Genomic DNA, 19308 nt, shown 5'->3' on the forward strand with positions numbered 1-19308 from the left:
ATACAACGCTCCCTGCTCCTTGTCCCCTGACTGCCCCCTCCCAGGACCCCCAGCCCCAAACTGCTCCCCCCCGGGATTCCACCCCCTATCCAACCCCCCCCGACTGCCCGACCTATCCTCACCTCCGCCTCCTGACAGGCCCCCCGGGACCCCCGACCCATCTACCTCCCACACTCCTTCTCCCCTGACCTCCCCCTCCCGGGACCCTTGTTCCTTGCTGCCCACCCCCTACCCAACCCCCCGCTCCCTGTCTCCTGACCGCCCCCCCGAACCTCTGCCCCATCCAACTGCCCCCTGTCCCCTGACTGCTCCCCGGGACCTCCTGCCCCTTATCCAACCCCCCCACCCCCTTACCATGCCACTCAGAGCGGCAGGACAGGCTTATTGGAAAGCCTGGAAGGTGGGCGGGCACAAGCCATGCTACCCGCGCAGTAGCATGGCTGCGGGGGAGAGGGGACAGCGGGGGAGGGGCTGTGGGCTAGCCTTCCCGGCCGGGAGCTCAGGGGCCAGGCAGGACAGTCCCGCCAGCCGTAGTTTGCCCACCTCTGGGCTCGATGGATCACTGGTGTGATTCAGTCTGGCTGTTCTTATGTTCTGAATGGGCGAAGCTAACAGGGAGTCTTTATTCTGCAGAAAGTTAGTCCAAGTTGTGTTTGGACTATTTTCTGCTTTGTTTACCTGTCCTTTCCACTAGGAGGTCCAAGCTGTGCGCCACTGGGCGTTGTTTGGAACAAGGCTTTAGGCAATCACTGTCCAATACCAGCCTCTAATCTCTGTCCTGCATGGTAACACAACTCTCGATGTTGTTTGAGATCAGGTGTTCCTCCAGCTCTTCCGCTTTATCTCACTGGAAATCCGCAGTGTAAATGTATTGAAGAAAAAGTACAGTTCTGAATATACAGCAGGGATGAATTTGCTATTATGTTCTTGCCAAAAGGAAAATAACAAATGTCTGTCTCTCTCCTGTTGGAGGCAATCTGTAGTATGTGCTAATCACACCAAAGTCAACAAATCAATACACACAACAAGGAAGTTTCTACTGCTTTCACCCAACTTCAGTGCGCAGCATAGAGGGCCTGAAGGAGAATTCAACAGAGGAGTTAAGAATTTTTCCATTTAGGTTCTTTCCTCGTGGTGTTGAGCATGAGCATTTTTGGAAAACACTGTCTGGGATTAATCTTCCTGATTAACTGCTGTGACTGTGGAAGGTGCAAATTCTCCACTGCCCCCTGGATTGTGTGACTGTGGAAGGACTTCCCAGATCAGCACTTGCCCCTAGCACATGGTCAGCATTCACTCAATAGGACCAGATTGAAGTGTGTAGTCTTGGTTAAAGTTTCCTCACTCTGCCTGGCAAATTCAGACCTCACTTTTCCATTCTCCCCTCAGCTGAACACAGGCAGAACATCACCCCCAACTAATACTAATAATATCTGGCGTTTATGCAGCCCTCTACATCTTCCCATTGTTGTACAAATGTTAATTAAGTGGAACTAACGTTCTGTAAAGCACACTTAGGATGGTACTGCTCATAGTCACAGCAGTTAATCAGAAAGATTAATCCCAGATTGTGTTTTCCAAAAATGGTAGCCGGTACCTTATGCTAAACACCATGAGGAAAGAACCTAATTGGAAAGATTCTGAAGTCCTCTGTTGCATTCTCTTGTATGCTGCTACACAGGAGAAACCGCAGCACTTTCTGGCAGGTTGCATACAGGTCTGCCTGCTTAAAAGAATATGACATAGCTGATATGAGTTGATGTCATACCAACCAGGTACCTCAGTTTGGCTGGGGCATTGTGCAGGTTTCAGCTAGATGGCATAGCGAAGCCACATATCTGTCATGTATGCTGTGTGTCCTCAAATGTGGCAGGACACAGTCGTCGTTAGACAAGGTGGGTGAGATAATATCTGTTTTGGACCCACTTCTGTTGGTGAAAGAGACAAGCTCTCGCTCTAATATCCTGGTGTAAGCGGGGGAATAGTCCCGCTATTGTGGGGAACTTTCTTGGCTTCTGCACGACCCCAGTGAAGTGGGCTAGCGAAAGGATCTGAGTCCTCGCTCCCACTTCTTTTACCCAGTGGCCTCCCTGCCCTTTAGGACTCCCCTTCCACTCTCCTGTCTGGCAGAGTCCTCGTAACCCCAACAAGGCTGGGCCCAGGATTCCTCGGGGGTTCGACCCCCAAATCTGCTGTGGTCACCTAGGACAGGGGCTAGGGTGTCCCCACTCCGGAGTACTCTCTCTGCCCTGGGCACTTCTCTGACCCACTGACCATTACATACAAGTTAAAGCAAATGCAAGTTATTTAATCAACAATTAATTTAAAAAAGAGTAAGAAAAATGGGAAAGGTTAAAGGGAACGCATCACCCCGCTCTGTGGCAGGGAACATCACAAACAGTCTCTCTGGAACGTCAGGGCGGTTCAGTCTGTTCCTTGTAAGTCCCAGGCCGCCTTCTCAGGGCCTGGCCGTGCTGCAGGGATGCTGTGGGTTGGACACTCGCTCTGGTGGTGGCCACACGCTCTCAGGCTCTAGGTTGCAGGGCCAGAGTTGTCCCTGCCCTGTCAGGATTACGTATCTCCCTCCGAGTCTGGCCTGCAGAGCCTCCTGGTGGAGGCGTCTCCCTGTGCTGGGCCCACTGCCCAGGGTCCCCCTCGCTCTTCCCAGCTGCTCACGACACCTGGCTCCGGACTGCCCCAGCCCCAGCTCCAGCTCCACTCTGCCTCAGCATGGCTGCTGCTCTGCCTCCAGTTCCCGGGGCTGCTTCTCTGGCCCCTCTGGCTCTGGTTGCTGCAGCTCTGCTCCCAGGGCAAGTCTGCTCCCTCTGGGCTGTGCCTCTGGCTCTGGTTGCTGCAGCTCTGCTCCCAGGGCAAGTCTGCTCGATCTGGGCTGTGCCTCTGGCTCTGGGGCTGCAGCTCTGCTCCCAGGACAGGGTCTGCTCTCTCTGGGCTGCTTTTCCGGTCCCTCTGGATCTGGCCCAGCTCAGCTCCCCAGCTCAGCTCGGGCCCCTGCTTTCTCCTTAGCTCGGCCCCACTCTGTCTGCCCCAGGCAATTCCAGCTCGCACGGAGGACAGGACCTCCCTGGTCTCCTGACTCCCTGGTTAGCCTGCCTGCCCTGTCATTCAGGCTGACCTGGAGCATTGGCCTCTCCCCATTGTTCCTGGGGACTGTCCATCTCAGGGTCCTGATTCCCCATCGACCCTTCCCCCTTTTTAGTACTGGGAGCTAGCAACTAAACCCCCCCCCGAATGTTAGTAAGGGGGCAACAGTCCCCTTACACTGGGACTGACATGGCTGCAACAATACTGCATACATCTGTCATTGTTGGCATTTGTGAGTTTTGTCGTGCATGTTGTTAAACAGTGGCTCGCAGAAAACCCTCCCCACTTGGCTCGCCACTGGGGGATGAATATGGTTAAGTGCTGGGTGGAACCTTATTATGGGTTGAGGTAGAGCATCATTGAGGTTGATCGGTATGAACTCACTTTTCAATTTACGAAACTGTAAGGATGTTTCCTCACCTAAGAGAAGAGGAGTATGTGATCCCACCCAGGAGCTTTTCATAGAATCATAGAATATCAGGGTTGGAAGGGACCCCAGAAGGTCATCTAGTCCAACCCCCTGCTCAAAGCAGGACCAATTCCCAGTTAAATCATCCCAGCCAGGGCTTTGTCAAGCCTGACCTTAAAAACCTCTAAGGAAGGAGATTCTACCACCTCCCTAGGTAACGCATTCCAGTGTTTCACCACCCTCTTAGTGAAAAAGTTTTTCCTAATATCCAATCTAAACCTCCCCCACTGCAACTTGAGACCATTACTCCTCGTTCTGTCATCTGCTACCATTGAGAACAGTCTAGAGCCATCCTCTTTGGAACCCCCTTTCAGGTAGTTGAAAGCAGCTATCAAATCCCCCCTCATTCTTCTCTTCTGCAGGCTAAACAATCCCAGCTCCCTCAGCCTCTCCTCATAACTCATGTGTTCCAGTCCCCTAATCATTTTTGTTGCCCTTCGCTGGACTCTCTCCAATTTATCCACATCCTTCTTGAAGTGTGGGGCCCAAAACTGGACACAGTACTCCAGATGAGGCCTCACCAATGTCGAATAGAGGGGAACGATCACGTCCCTCGATCTGCTCGCTATGCCCCTACTTATACATCCCAAAATGCCATTGGCCTTCTTGGCAACAAGGGCACACTGCTGACTCATATCCAGCTTCTCGTCCACTGTCACCCCTAGGTCCTTTTCTGCAGAACTGCTGCCTAGCCATTCGGTCCCTAGTCTGTAGCTGTGCATTGGGTTCTTCCATCCTAAGTGCAGGACCCTGCACTTATCCTTATTGAACCTCATCAGATTCCTTTTGGCCCAATCTTCCAATTGGTCTAGGTCCTTCTGTATCCTATCCCTCCCCTCCAGCGTATCTACCACTCCTCCCAGTTTAGTATCATCCGCAATTTTGTTTAGTATTGCTTTGCCTAGGAGTGTCGGGGGAGGGGGAAAGGCAAAACAGACACAGAAAAAGTCTGGGAGAGACTGGGAGACAGGCAGCCTGAAGGAACAGCTGAAAGCACCATGGCTGACCCTGGGGAGAGGTTTTTGAGTCGGGTGCAGGCTGAAGAGAGGTTCTTGGTGCTGTGAGCATACAAAACTCTTTCCGGCTGTTTTGATTCCTTCTCCATTCAAACACGCAGGACTTTGTCCTGTCTTCCTTGATAAACAAAACTACATCAAAGAAACACTTATCACCAATTTCTCCTCCTAACCAGAACAGCCTACTAGGCCCTGAATGTTTTGGCTACCTGCTCGGCTCAAAAGGGGTAACAATATGTCGGAAGGTGGACCAGCGGTTAGGGCCCAGGACTTAGGACACTCAGGTTCAGTTCCCTGCTACACCACAGATATCTTGTGTGACCTTGGGCATGTCACTTATCCTCTCCATGCCACAGTTCCCTATCTGGACAATGCAGATAACAGCCTTGCCCTGCCTCACCCAGGGGATAAATACACTAAAGATTGTGGGGCACCCAGATACTTTGGAAATGGGCGACCATATAAATACCCAAGAGAGATTCTCACTGGTGATGTGCACACATTGTCATCTGTAAATTGGGTAGTTTACAAAAGTGTTCATTGAATAATTCATTTGATAAACTTTGTTAAATGTTGTGAATTATTCCTTATCATTACTCATCGGTTATGATTTTCAAAGCATTCTAGTGGATTTAGATAAACATTTCCTACTTATTTTAATTTCATTCCTACTAGCAGCTAGGATATTCCCACTCCCCCATGAAAGTCTCCCAAATATAAAGTTGAAATTCAATAGGGAAATTGATAACACCAAAATATTCAACGCTCTTCCATAGAGCATGATTTTCTGCATCTGTATTCTTGTTTCTTTACATTGACGAACAATGTTTCTCCATTTGAAAATGAGCTTTGGTGCATTCAGGTTCCATGTATATTTTCGCCATCACATAGATACAGAATCACAGTGCTATCCCTACATTTCCCTACATTTATCTCTTGTAAATTGATTTTGGTTCCTACAATGAACGGACATTTGCAGAAAGACCTTTTTTTTTTAAAAATAAAAACATAGGAAGAAATATATTTTGGGGTTAAATTTCTGACTTGTACAGGAGATGACAAATCCTATATCCTTTTATGCTGTATGGTGTGTACAGAAGGGGCCAGATTATGATCCCAGTTATGTTGGTGTAGGTCCAGAGAACTTCATTGATCTCAAATGATTTATGCTGGTGTAACGGGAAACAACTCCATTTGAAGTCAGAGCTTTTCTGGATTTACATCAGTGTAAACTGAGGGTAGAATTTGGGCCACTATTTTGAAAATCTCCCCTTCTAAACTCCTTTTGGCAAATTCGATTCTGAATATTCACACTGAAGATGCACAGTGGTGTGTAACATTGCTGGACCTTCAGCTCTGTAACTGTAACAAATATTTTTTCCATAAGATGTCAGTGTGCTGCAAGAATTTACATGTTTGTTTGTTTATGAAGTACCATAAAAACCAGATGGAAGCCCTTCTTCTGCACCATCACCAAATCTGAGTTCAGCGTGTAACTTAATACTTTGATTTGCTGAGAGCAAGAGGAACTGGTGCACTGCTGCAGTGCTGTGTATTTTGTACTGCAGGAAGATAATTACCCACCCTTTGGTGTTTGTCCTTTAGTGAAAGCTTCCCGGCAAGGCAGTGAAAGATGAATGGAACCAGAAAATCATTGAACTATGTCCAGCCGATCAGAGGCCTTATTCTCCTCTAACTAGCCCCTGTCTTGTGTCAGTGCGATTCTGCTGACCTCACAGAGTTACTCCTCTTTTACACTAGCGTAAAAGAGAAAAATGGGGCCTTGTTTTTTGTTAGTTAATTGCTCATAATTTTCTGCCACGGAATTACTGACTTTTTTCAGGGGATGGGTGTGGGGAGAGGGAGAGGAGGGAGTGAAATCTAGGCAGGCTGGCAGTTATTCCCAACAAAGCACGCAGAAATGTGAAAAGCCCCATTCGTATGAAAAAACACGCTGGAGAAAATAGCCAGAGGAGGTGGGTTCAAAAGCGGCATACGCTAAGAAATGAGTGCAGGGCGGGGGGCCATTAACTTTAATAGGGAATTTTGCCTAAGTCAGGGCTGTTTTGCGCTGCTGCTGTATATAAAAATGAAATACCTCAAGATTTGGCCCTTAACATGGGGCTCAACATCTGCATAGAGTCAGTCTTGTGCCGGTGCTGCTTTCGTCCTTGCTACGAGCTGTCAGGGACCTCTTATGGATGTGTTCCTGGAGTGGAAGTTGCCTGCCCTTGAGAGTTATGATTGCAGACAAGCCGAAAGGAAAACTGCCACACCCTGGTTTGACAAGCTTATTTCCCCCCCGGGAACATTCAGCTCTGCTAATGTGTGTCTGTGAGTTGTGTTTTGGAGGTGCTGAGAGGCCCTCGTGAGGATTGGAGCCCCGATGTGCTGGGTATTGTACGATGTCTAACACTGCGTCAGAGCCACAGAGCACCTCGGCTCTAAGCATGGGTGTAAGCTCTTTGCTCATCATATCATTTATTAAGTTGTGCCTTAGTAAGGAGCAGCTTTCAGTTCTGGATTTGCTACTAAGGGCCTGATCCAAAACCCACTGACGTTAATGGAAAGTCCTGTTGGCGTTTCTGGGAGTTGGATCAGAGCCTTATGCCAGACAATTGGGCTGTCCCTATTCAGAGCTGGCTAAATAGGAAAGAACTTGTGTTCCTTCTCCTTCAAAGGAGATGACTTCAAGGGCTGAGAATATTTATTTCTCTCAGGGTAACAGTCATGCTTGGATAGTTCAGATGTTGCCTAATCCTTTTTCCTTCTCTAGTTTCAGTTCAATTTTTAAATCCAGTAATATGCGTAATAATCCATAAATCTGGGATTAGTATAACATTATATGTTCCTTGAAAGCCTTTCTGATCCCATAGTTCGTTTAATCTTTTATTAATGTTAACTACTACGTGTACTGTCAAGGGGGGCTGGATCAATTTGGATAGCGGGGGTGCTGAGAGCCATTGAATCAAACAGTAAACCCTGTCTATATGATGGAAACCACTTCGAGCCAGGGGGTGTGGCAGCACCCTCAGCACCCCTCGTTCCAGCACCGATGGCACTGTCCAGCAAGCCCAGGAAGGGCATCTTCAGAGGCAACCAAACTAGAATGATACAAAAATATACTAAAGTATGAGTTTGTCTTTAGTGCAAAAAACGTCTTCTGTTCAATCATCTCATCTGGCAGACAAAGTGCATGTCGTGTTGCTAGGCTTCAGAACTGTCAAGAAGAAACACTTACTGACGTGACTTTGACGGTAAAGAAGGGTTGTTGACAGATGTATTTCGGGAATGGAAGTTGCCTGCACTTATCAGCGATGATTACGGACACGCCCCCACCTTTCCCAGGGCCAGGGAAACCTCATGGATCCATTCTTTGGCCTCCTCCGGAATCTTATAAAACAACAATAAAAGCATTGTGGGAAATGGCCACTTTTCTGTTAAATGGGTTGTCATTGTGAAAATGCCAAATTTCCTCCTCTGGAAAACGCAGGACTTCGCCCAGATCATGAAAAGTGTCATAATTTTTGCTACAGAGAATCAGTGCTGCTGCCCATCCCGTCATTACCCTGTAAATTGCACATTTTGTAGGTTTCCTCTCATTGTAAAGCTGCTACATTATGTCAGCTCCTCTTATCTGGACCCCAACTGCACGCTTTATTGTTATGGTAAATTTGTGAGTACAACTTCTGCCCCTGTCTGCCCCATGGAAAGTCCATAATATATTTCCACTATGTACTTGTAAGCTCTTATTGTAAACAGAACCCCAAACCAGCTAGTGAACTGGTCAAAGTGTATCCTGTAGTGAGGAAAGACTGTCCAGTCACATAGGGCATGAAAAATAACGTCTGTTCGTAACATTATAGTATAACAGAGAAGGGCGAAGAGGCAGTGTCGCTTGCTTTTGACCGAAGGAGGAATTCAGTCCAGTTTATTGCAGGCTTCATGGTGACAAGCCCTTTAGAAATAACTAAGATAAATAGAAAAGACCAGATCCTCTGTCCCACTGCCCCTTTATGCTGCTGGTCAGAAAGAGACCCAGAGTGTTTTGAGTTGCAGAAATCAGGGCAGAACTGGTTCTGTATATATTGTGCCACAAGGTGCTAATTTTGCCCATGTGGCATAAGTGTGGCAGAACATGGTTCCGCCCACACCCCAGCATAGGGGGTGTGGCAGGAGTATTCTTGGCTGCTGAATGTCCCCATGAATCTGTTCAGCTCTGGAACTCAGAGCAGCTCTGGGGCTGGATTGACCTTTGGCAAGGTCAGGGACATAGGAGGTCTTAAAGTGGCTGAAAGCCACTTGTGTGCTCCACTCCTGATCCTGTGCTTGGCCAGAATAGAGAACCTGACCCAAAACTTCAGCTAAACTTGTCAGATGCAGAAGCTTTATTAAACTGGAAATTAATCTTGTGTAGTTAATTTTCCTGCCAAAGCAAACTGGTTCAGAGAAGATCATTGTTTCTGACAGTACCGGTGCTATGATAACACTGACATTAGATCCAGATGGAGAGAGGTTTCGTCCAGTCGGCACAGAGGGAACCAATTAGAACACACATTATTTTCCAAGGAATTCCATTTTCAATTTCCTTCCCGATTATGCTGCTTATCTGTAAACGTGAACTCTCTGCTGAATTCACTCTGATATTTCTTTTCACTAAGTCTCTTGAACTTGCATATTTTCTTTTCACTTCATCCTATTTTCACAATTTTATTTTTAGCTCTGGATGGTCCACAATGACCGTGAGAGCACCAAGCCATTCAAAACCCCCACATTCCTATCCAGTACAATCAGGTATGTTTTCCAAACAGCATAGATGAACACAGAGCCTAGGCTGCAATGTATTTTGCTTCGCGTGATTGGTGTGTCTTCTGCACAGCATCTGACATCCAATTTCCTTAGGTCATCTTAGATTTTTTTTCTGGTCTTTGATGTTCCTCCCTCTTACAGTAGCGAGAATACAATAATGGAAAAAGGTCTTGTGCAGTGTTCCTCTGACACCTCATAACTCAGCAGAGTATAAGGCTGGGAGAGCAATCAAGGAACACCTTGATTAGGTTCTGCCATCATTGGTGTTGATGATTCAGTAGGTAATGGAGAGATGGGTGACATCTATCGTATGATTCTATGATAGGTGTCACCCATCTCTCCATTACAGAGAGGGCACTGTGCTGCTGAAGGGTGCTGTCTTTCCGACGAGATATAAAATTGAACACTTTGTGATGGTTAAAGATCCAGTTGCACATCTGACGGGAGAAGGGGTCTTGGACCCTCTTACATTCTTCCTACCTACGTTCAGCCAGCAGTTTGAATTGAATAAGCTGTTCTTCTTGCCTTCCTGTCCCAACATCCTGTCGTATGCTAGGAAATAGCTGCAGTGTGTCACCTCACTGATGGTTGCTTCATCACTGGGTGGCGCTCTAGCTTGTGAAGCAGTTTTGGGTCTGAAATGCACTTTAAAAATGCCAAATGTTATCATTAATAAGCAAAGCTGCTTATGACCCTCGCCCAACTTCGGGGTAAATTGATGGTATGCAATCACCCCCAAAATGGAATACTTTGGATCTTTTCTAATTTTTTTGTCCTTAATTTTTAAAAATCTGTTATGACAAGGCCAAATTTCCACCTCTGACAAATGCAAAACTTTGCTCAGGTTGCGACTTCCTTACCAAGCCTCTTACATGTAGTTTTTTCCCAGCATCTGGGCTCTTCCACAAGTATGTACATCCATGCCTGAGAGTCATGCGTACAGCAAACAGAAGAGCATGAGAATTGATTTGCTCTATAAAGGGGGACCAGAAGTTATTCTTTATTCCATGACAGTCAAAGCACACTTGGCTATTTTTAGTAGATAGCATCGCCATTGCAATCAGTGTGAAAGATGCAGACTGTTGTCAGCCCCTGGTTCATGGGAAGGTGGGAAAGTAAAGCTTGATGAGTTTTACTTCCAAATACTTCTGCTCTAGTTTCCTCTTAGTGGGCCAAATTCTCATTTCAGTTCTATTGGTGTAAATCTAGAGTGACTCCCCTGACTTACTCTGGATTTACACGGATACAAGTGAGACCACAATGGCTTTGTCTGTATACATGATGCCCAGGTTTCAGCTGTCCTTTGCTTGGGACTGGCTCTCTGTAGCGTGGGCCAGTAAAGAGGAAAGCCACACTACACTGTATGCCTATTAGTTTTAATGATGGACTTTCAAATTTCAGGCTTCTCTTAGCCATATTAGAGAATAAGACTGATATATATACTGTGTGCTAGGTATGGAATGAGAAATGCCACAGTCAGCTGGATGCTGGATCAATCCTATCCACAAGTACTCGAAGCCAGTATGGACTACTGTATTATTCTGAGATGGTTCTGAATATCTATGGCTTACCTTCGTGGGAGGGGAGGTGTCTCGTGCTTTTCTGATCCCTGGGGTACAAGTTTCAGGGAACTTTTAAAATGTTGAAAAGTCTCAGATCAGTGTGCCTGTGTGGAGAGGGTTGTGAGTGCTGCTACGCTGGGGGAGATGGGAATTCTGGACTCCCCAGATATTTTCTGAAGCAGATGAGGATAAAGAGGGGGTGAATTTGACACCAATGAACTGAAACACCTGACCTAAGGAACGTTTTTAGGAAAAGAAATCTGCATAGAAAGTGTTAGCATTTCCTTCGGGAAGTGATTAGATTGCATTTATTTACCTAACTCTCCTGCACCTGGGAAGGGAAGGCTGCAGGTTCTCCATAATATCACATCTCCATTTGGTACTCAGCACTTTCAGGAAATTCACTTGATTGCCTTGGCATTTCTTCTTCTCTGATCTTTCCCCAAACCCACTGTCTTCTGTTCTAAATCTGAGTTAGAGGCCAGATACAGACAAGCTCCGCCCGCCCCAATCCTCCCCCCAAAAAAAACTGGCCTGTGCTCTATAGAAGTGGTATTTGTGTGTTGTTGAATCATGTGTGATGTGGTGACCTTATTTCTCTTCCTCAACCTCTCCTCCACAAATACGTCTCTGTTCCTGATGAGATTCTCAAGAGCAAGACACACTTCAGAGCCAAACCTACGAAGTGCTTGTGCACATTTGCATGCTCCTAGCACAGGTGTGGCTGCACCCTGATGCATGTGTGCAAGCTAGGTTTTACACAGTTAGGTTTTGCATGCAGGTACACTCCAGTTGGATCTCTCCATCAGCTTCTCTGTAGATCTTCTTCCTAGAACCTTCCCCCATCACCCTCCCTGGGGGCTCCCTGCTACAGAATTAGAACAATAATATGCCTGTGTTGACAGTACACACTTGGCTTTTTGTGGATTAAAAGAAAAACTTCTTTCTAACTGACCCGGAAGCATCTTCTCCTTAGACTGCGTGCAGGATTCAGGGTACAGTGCATGTTGGTTTATATTGTACCACAGCTCTGAGTAAGAAACAATGCAGAGCCACTTTGTCTTTAGAAGTGGTCTACCTTGCTCTGTCAGCACATCTGGCAAGCTTTGGGGTGGCAACTGGGCTATGAACCTGTCTCCTCTTTGTCCTCCTCTGGGGTGCTTTGCTCCCCACAAACACAGGTTCTGGGATTGGGGGAAGAGTACACTTTCCTCCACTTTGTACACACCGTGGAGGAGTTTGCAATAATCTAGTTCCATCTGAATGAACAGAGAAGCTTGCTTCCCATTTGTTGTATTGCGCCCTCTGATGCTCTTTCGCCTTGTGAACCAGCAAAATGCAACATGCTAGAATCTAAAAGCCAAGCTGTTGGTGGCCTCTTAGTAGAATGGGTAAATGAATTAAAATGGGTAAATTAAATCTTCCAGGCAATGAGGGTTGAGTTCATGGCTAATTTAATACTGTGTTGGGAGGATTTGATTGGCTAACGGCCCTCCTGAACAAGACGGGAATAGATAGCCTAGTCCTCTTGAAATACACTGCAGGAAGTGAGGTTATACAGCAATGCATAAGCTTTGAGTGCTTAGAAGCACTCAGCGTTGTCTTATCGCAACACAATAAAATTAAGATGCAAATGTCCTAGAACAACCACCCAGCTTGTCCCTGATGGTATAAAACTGGATCCTCTTACATCCCTAAACTGGTTTTGTACACACCGTGGATCTTGCTCAGAGTAGCAGATGTGCACCTTTGTCCATACACACATCAGGTCCTTGGGCTCATCTGCTAGAGTGGTGCAGTATTATGTGTGTAATCAGATGTCTATGCAAAGTGGCTGTATAAAATCTGGAGCTAACTTGATGCTGGCTGCGAATTTGGCCTTGAATTTTACTCAGACTTTACTGACTGAAATTTAGTTTAAAACTAGTAACCCCCTACCCTGCTCCTCACCCACTGGATTAAAATAGCAGCAACAAGCCGGGGGCGCGGGGGTGTGTGTGATAGCTGGAAGGCTGCAGAAAATTGGTTAAATACCAGCTTTTCTGAGGAAATGTATGTAATTCCAACATTACAGGGCTGGTCAGTTGGAGACCATAAATATAGGAACAGCAAGTTACATTGAAAGAAGCTGAAATGAGGTGGCAACAAAAGGTTTTTTTTACTTGTGGAGGGAAGAGAAATTAGAAAACAAGTTCAAAAGGATTTGAACCTCATTCTCTGGGCTTTAAGAGACAGTTAGAAAGTAAACACTAGGAAAATGTAGTCTCCCTGCCGAAATCTCTGCCATAATAAATTTGCTGTGATGGTTTCCAAACCTCAAATGTTTTTGTTGGGCTAATAAAAGATATAAGAAGAGAAAGAAAAGATGTAATGGAAGTGGGTCTTGTGAAAGCAAAAAATCCTTGTGTGGCTCATTTCCCTGCATGTTTCAGAGGTGGGTCTGAACCAGAGAATTATATATGGCCCTCTGTCAGCTTTAGAGAAGATCAGAGTAAAATTCAAATCTGTGGCTCAGAAAATCAGGTGAGATATGATGTAGGAAATCTCACTTCCTAGTGATAAAGAGCGTCTTGCAGGATGCTCTGAAGATGATCGGATTCTGCAAAAGCCATGTCCAAGCCATGTCATTCCATAGCCCCAAATCCCTCAATTTGAGGGCCTTTTTTAATCTGTTAAAGTTACTGGGTTAGGTAAATGCTCCAGGGACTCTGAGTGCTCTAGCTCCTGTTTAGACAGGGATCTTGTCTTGACTATTTTTTGTGAGGTGTTCAGTGAACTTTTTTTTGTGTGTGGTTGAAAAATAATAAGGTAGAAAAATCACACCCCAGAAAAATTCAGTGTTATATATAGGTTGGGGGTAAAGTTGCTAATTAACATAGAGTCACTGCACAAGGGAAAATTGGATGAAAGTATTCTAAAGCTCTCTGATTTGATATAAGAAGAGAATAGTAATTAGCTTTGCTGAACTTCAAGCTAAGGCAAGTCTATGTAGGAATTCAGAATTTAGTACCGAGAAAATGCTTAAAAGAAGGTCCTTAGAGGAGGGGAGACTGCAAATCACAGAACAAATGTCACCATTGGATTCTCTTAAAAAGGAAAACAAGTACAACGCTCTTTGGGTGTGCTTTGGTCTCTACTGGGACAAGAAAGTAGAGTTCCTGGGCCGGATTCTCATTGCTCTAGCAGTGGAAAAGGGCCTTTAAATCAATGTAAATTACATGTACCCCCAGTTTGTGGTCCCTTTCCACTGCCAGAACCACAGAAAGGGGTCTTAGTGTCAATGAGAATGGGGCTTCCCAAACAGTCAAAATAACCCAGGAAGGAATTTCAAATCCAATTGCACAGAAGAATGGATTATAAACCAGGGAAAGAATTATAGAAAAGATGTATTTCTTCTCTAGCTTCCCCACACATGAGCAAATGGAGTTCGACAGGTAAGTACTGAAGTGATAGAAGTACGCAGTTGAGATTGGGAATTATAGACCTGATCCTGCTCTATTGAAGCCAATAGGAGTTTTGCCGTAGACTTCAGTGGGATCAGGATCAGGCCCTTACAGGCATGTGCCATGTGACTGCCAGAAGCTTCAACGTACACCCAAAAGAATTACCAAGCAAAAAAGTTATCTAATCCATCTAGGTACTTAGGGGAAGTTTACACTTAAAATGCTGCATCAGTGCCACTGTAGTGCTGAAGTGAAGTTGCTCCTGTGCCGACAGGAGAGCGGCTCCTGTCGGCACAGTTAATCCACCCCCGTGAAAGGTGGTAGCTGTGTTGACAGGAGAAGCTCTCCTGTTGTCGAGGTGCTGTTTACACCGGAAGCTAGGTTGGTATAACGACATTGCTCAGGATTTTTCACACCCCTGAGCGACGTAGTTCTACCGATACAAGCCTTTAGTGTAAAAATGGGCTTATGTGACCCCCACCACCACTAAATTTTTCAGTGATCTGCCAGGGGCATGGTTGAAACAGACCTTTTGAACTGAATGAATTTCTAAAAATCCCATTAAGGCATTGGAAGGCTAAAGGGTCATTGATTAAGGCATTTTGCTGCTTATTATATATTTATTTGTGGAATTCTTTCATCGACCTAGCACTGTCTACACGGGGACTTAGGTCAGTTTAACGATGTCGCTCAGGGGTGTGGATTTTTCACATCCTTGACGGATGTATTTAAACTGACCTAATTTCCTGGTCTAGACCAGGCCTTAGCTCAAAAGGGTTGTTAAAGGAATCAAGCAGGTGAGCTAAAACCATGGTCTAGATAAGGAGCATCCCAACAAACACTCCAATGCAATAGCCAGGGTTATAACTGTGAAGAGGCCCCATGCCTGGTGACAGAGCTGTTAGCCAAGGCTGAGAAGAGAGACCAAACGGAACACTCTGGGTAAGTCTACACACACAGTCTGCAGCAGCCAGCCTCCCAGCCCGGGTTGACAGATTCGGGCTAGTGGGGATTGTGTGAGCGGTCTAAAAATAGCTGTGTAGACAGCACTTTGAAGTTGTGGCTCGGGCTGGAGTTCAGGCTCTGAAGCCTAGAGACGCGGGAGAGGGCTGTTTTTTTCCATCAATTTTGAGAGCACTAGTACAAGTCCCATTAGTCCAACTCTATCAGCCCAGGCTGTGTAGAAATACTCTTAGCCATTACAGGACCCTGGACCTAGAAAACGGGAGGGGGGCTCAGTGAGCTCAGAGGCTGCCTAGGGAGCATCAGCAAAAGTTGCCTGGTTGGCGAGAGGACATGCAGATGGAGAGAGCGGGCTAAGGAGCAGGACACCCTGCTTGTCCCAGCCAGAGCCGGGGGTTAACTGGGCTCTGGGGAGCTTACAGCTTCCTCTCTGCAGGCCAGCTTTTGTAAGACAGACCCAGGGATAGAGGCCTGTTGGTGTTTAACCCTTTGCATTACCTGCTTGCTCCCTGTCTGGGACGGAATAAATAATGCTTTGTTTTGAAAGCACTGTTTCTGAGTCATGTTAAACAGCTGCTGGACACAGGTGCCCAGAGCCAAAGGGCTCACAGGTGCCACACACAACCGGGCCTGTCGTGTTAAGGGTTGTGAAATGGTGCTGCGGCCCAGACACCAAGTCTCAGTGTTTGGACTCGCGTGGCCCAACCTGCATGAGATGCAGGATGCCAGGTCTCCACTGATGATTTTCTTTCTTGAATGCCCCTCTGAGCAGATTTTAAATGCACAGAACTAGAGTCAATGGGGCCCTTCTGTGTATCCCAAACTCCCCCTCCCCAGCAACAACAACAACAAAAATCTATCTTCAGAATGAAACAGATTTTAAAAAATCCTTTCTAATCACCAGTGCAATCACTCTTGCTCAACTAGGTGTCATGATTGCACTCTAACACATGCTCTGTTATGTCTTATTGTTTAATTGGTACTTGGCACATCCTTCATATGAGCTTGCCTGGGACCCATTGGAGATAAACTTATCCTCCATTAACATCACCTGGAAGTTTTTATGGGGTTGATGAAAAATATACTTGGGACAAATAATTGTTTTATATCTTAGGGAGAAAGACCTAAGGGGTCTCCTAGGCAGGCAGTAAGAGAATCATCATCCATTAACATGAAGGTATAATCTGTCTCTCATCCTCTTTACCATAGGGCTGTGGGACCCCTTCTAGGTAAATATAACATTCAGCTGTCTTCCTGGCACATTGGAGAAGGGCAAAGCTACCTCCTTGGCAGATTATCATGATAAACATTAGTCACCCAATTTAGTGAAAAATATTGTTTTCTCCTAATTAAGCAAATTGTTGCAAGCTAGGTCACTGACTGCTGGGGAAGTTAGTTTCTGCCTTCTAGGCTTGCTGACAAGAGAATAGATTTATCTCCAATTCAGATCACTGTAGATGGTTCTCGGTATTTTATTACCATATGCAACTCTGTGGATGTCACTAACAGAGTAATGAAAGAGGGGGGAGGCCCTCTGCAACAGACTATGCATGACAAATATTAATTATATTTCATTTCATATGCAGATGATGCAATCAGCTGTGCAAAGCTGGAGATAATACTTTTGTCTGGGTTTGTTTTTTGACCTTGAAAGGCCATGTATTATTTCCCTCCTCCTTGCCTATAAATCAGAATTCATATCTTAATTACATTCTGTGATTTGAATTTCCTTTCATATGTGCAGATTAGCTAATGTTAACATACAGAATATACAAGATAACTATGTACAAGATCAGTGTAGTTTTAGCCCTGAATTGCTGCTTTTCAAGACCCAGCATTGTCCATTTGACCTTAGTGATGTTCAAATGCCATCAACTCTTCCTCATGCTTCAGGACATAAATCAACACCTACCTACTTGAGGTCAGGAAGCAACTTTACCATTGGGCAGGTTATTTTATACTTGACCACTTATGAAGTTTCTTGCACCTTTCTTTGAAGCATCTGGTACTTCCCACTATGGGGAAGGAAGTGGGAATTATGGGACTATTGGTCTGACATACTGTGGTAATTGCTCTGATCCACTGTAGGAAGTATTTAGTAGAGCTGGATGGGAAATGGTTTTCCTTTAACATGAACATTTTTGAAATATCAAAAGATTTTCTGGTCCTGAATCAGGCCAAAACCACAGAATCTTTAAATGTTCAGAAATTAAAAATGCAGACAAAATTTCAGTTTGGGCTAATCAAAACATTTGATTTCAACCGTTTTTTTCTATCGTTACCTTAAATTTCAAAACAAAAAGTCATGCTGAATCAGAAAATTGGAATTTTTCATTCTTGATCATTTTGAAACTACTATAAAAATTTTTGAGTAAAACATTTTTTTGGGTCAAAACTGACCCTTTCCCGTAAAAAGCTTTGTTTTGACAACTTGGCATTAACAAACGAACGAACAACACCGTCAAAAAATTCCCAACCAGCTCTAGCATTCAGAGGCTGGGGATTATTGAGGTAAATCCTGAGGTGCCTTTCCCACTCTCAGAAGAACGAAGAGCACCTAATTATGATGGAGGGGGAGGGATAGCTCAGTGGTTTGAGCATTGGCCGGCTAAACCCAGGGTTGTGAGTTCAATCCTTGAGGGGGCCATTTAGGGATATGGGGCAAAAATTGGGGATTGGTCCTGCTTTGAGCAGGGGGTTGGACTAGATGGCCTCCTGAGGTCCTTTCCAACTCTGATATTCTATGATTCTGTGATCAGTACTGCATAGAGTAAGAGATCAAGGCACCATAGACCCTGCACCGAGGACTCTGAACAGCCCATATGCCAGAGAGACACCTCATAGCTCATTTCAGGGCAGAAGTGGTGGTGTGGTGGGAATGCCAGAAGCATGGTCAATGGGCTTTCATACAGCCACAGTTCCATGGGAAGCAGGGTTCCCAACTTTCTAATTTTTGAAAACCGGCCCTGCCTCTTTCCCCTAGGTCCCGCCCCTGCTCACTTCCCTTTCCCCTCCCCCTTCCTTGTTGCTTGATTCTTTCCACCTCTCTCCCCACAGCTGGGCTCCCTCTGCTCCGGGGCTGGGACAGGAGCTGCAGCCTGACACAGAGCCTGTTGTCTGCCTGTCCATGAGATGCAGGTAACAGGTGGTCTAGGCTGAGCAAGGGCTGATGTGCGTGGATGACCCAGTGCCTCCTCCCCCCCCGACCCCCCACGGTAACTGGACTTTTGGTGTCCAGTCAGTACATTTGACCGGACGCTGCCAGGTCCCCTTTTCAACCAGACTTTCCAGCTGAAAAACGGGCACTTGGTAACCCTATGAAGGTTGGGCAGTGGGACACGTACACTTCTCCTCTCCTGAACCAGCACTGGTTAGTTAGTACCTGGCTGGGTGGGTATCCTGCAATTTGCTTCCAGCTTGTGGGGTGTAGAGTCAGTCCTGCAGTGCTCCCTAACAGTTCCTGTACAGAGAGGCACTGGGGGGCCAGGTTGAATAGTGGCTTATGCCAAAAATGATGTGTCTCCTGGCATCACTGGAACTATGCATGGAGTAAGGTGCTGCTCCGAGCAAGGTAGGGAATCAGAATCTGGGCTGCACATGTGGGCCCAGGGCCGAGCCCCTCATTAGCAGTGTGGCTTTCAACCTTGGGCAGCGATCGTGCACAGCATGGGTAAAGGCTCTGTTTTGTTACAGCACTTTTAATGCACAGCATGATGACTATTGCAAACGACTAGGCACCGAGTGGTAAGAGTCAAGACTTTAATAGTGTCTCTCTGTAGACACTTGTCCTCTAATAATTGTTGGAGAAATGCCAGGGAATACTTGGAATAGACTGAGCAGGCCAAACTAACAGCTGGTGGTAACTCCATTAACCTCATTGGAATTACACCCACCAGGGCTGAATTTGGGTCAGCGGCGGTTGTCAGTTGCACATCACTCAGTGA

This window comes from Lepidochelys kempii, chromosome 10, assembly GCF_965140265.1.
Source record: "Lepidochelys kempii isolate rLepKem1 chromosome 10, rLepKem1.hap2, whole genome shotgun sequence".
Taxonomy (NCBI): domain Eukaryota; kingdom Metazoa; phylum Chordata; order Testudines; family Cheloniidae; genus Lepidochelys; species Lepidochelys kempii.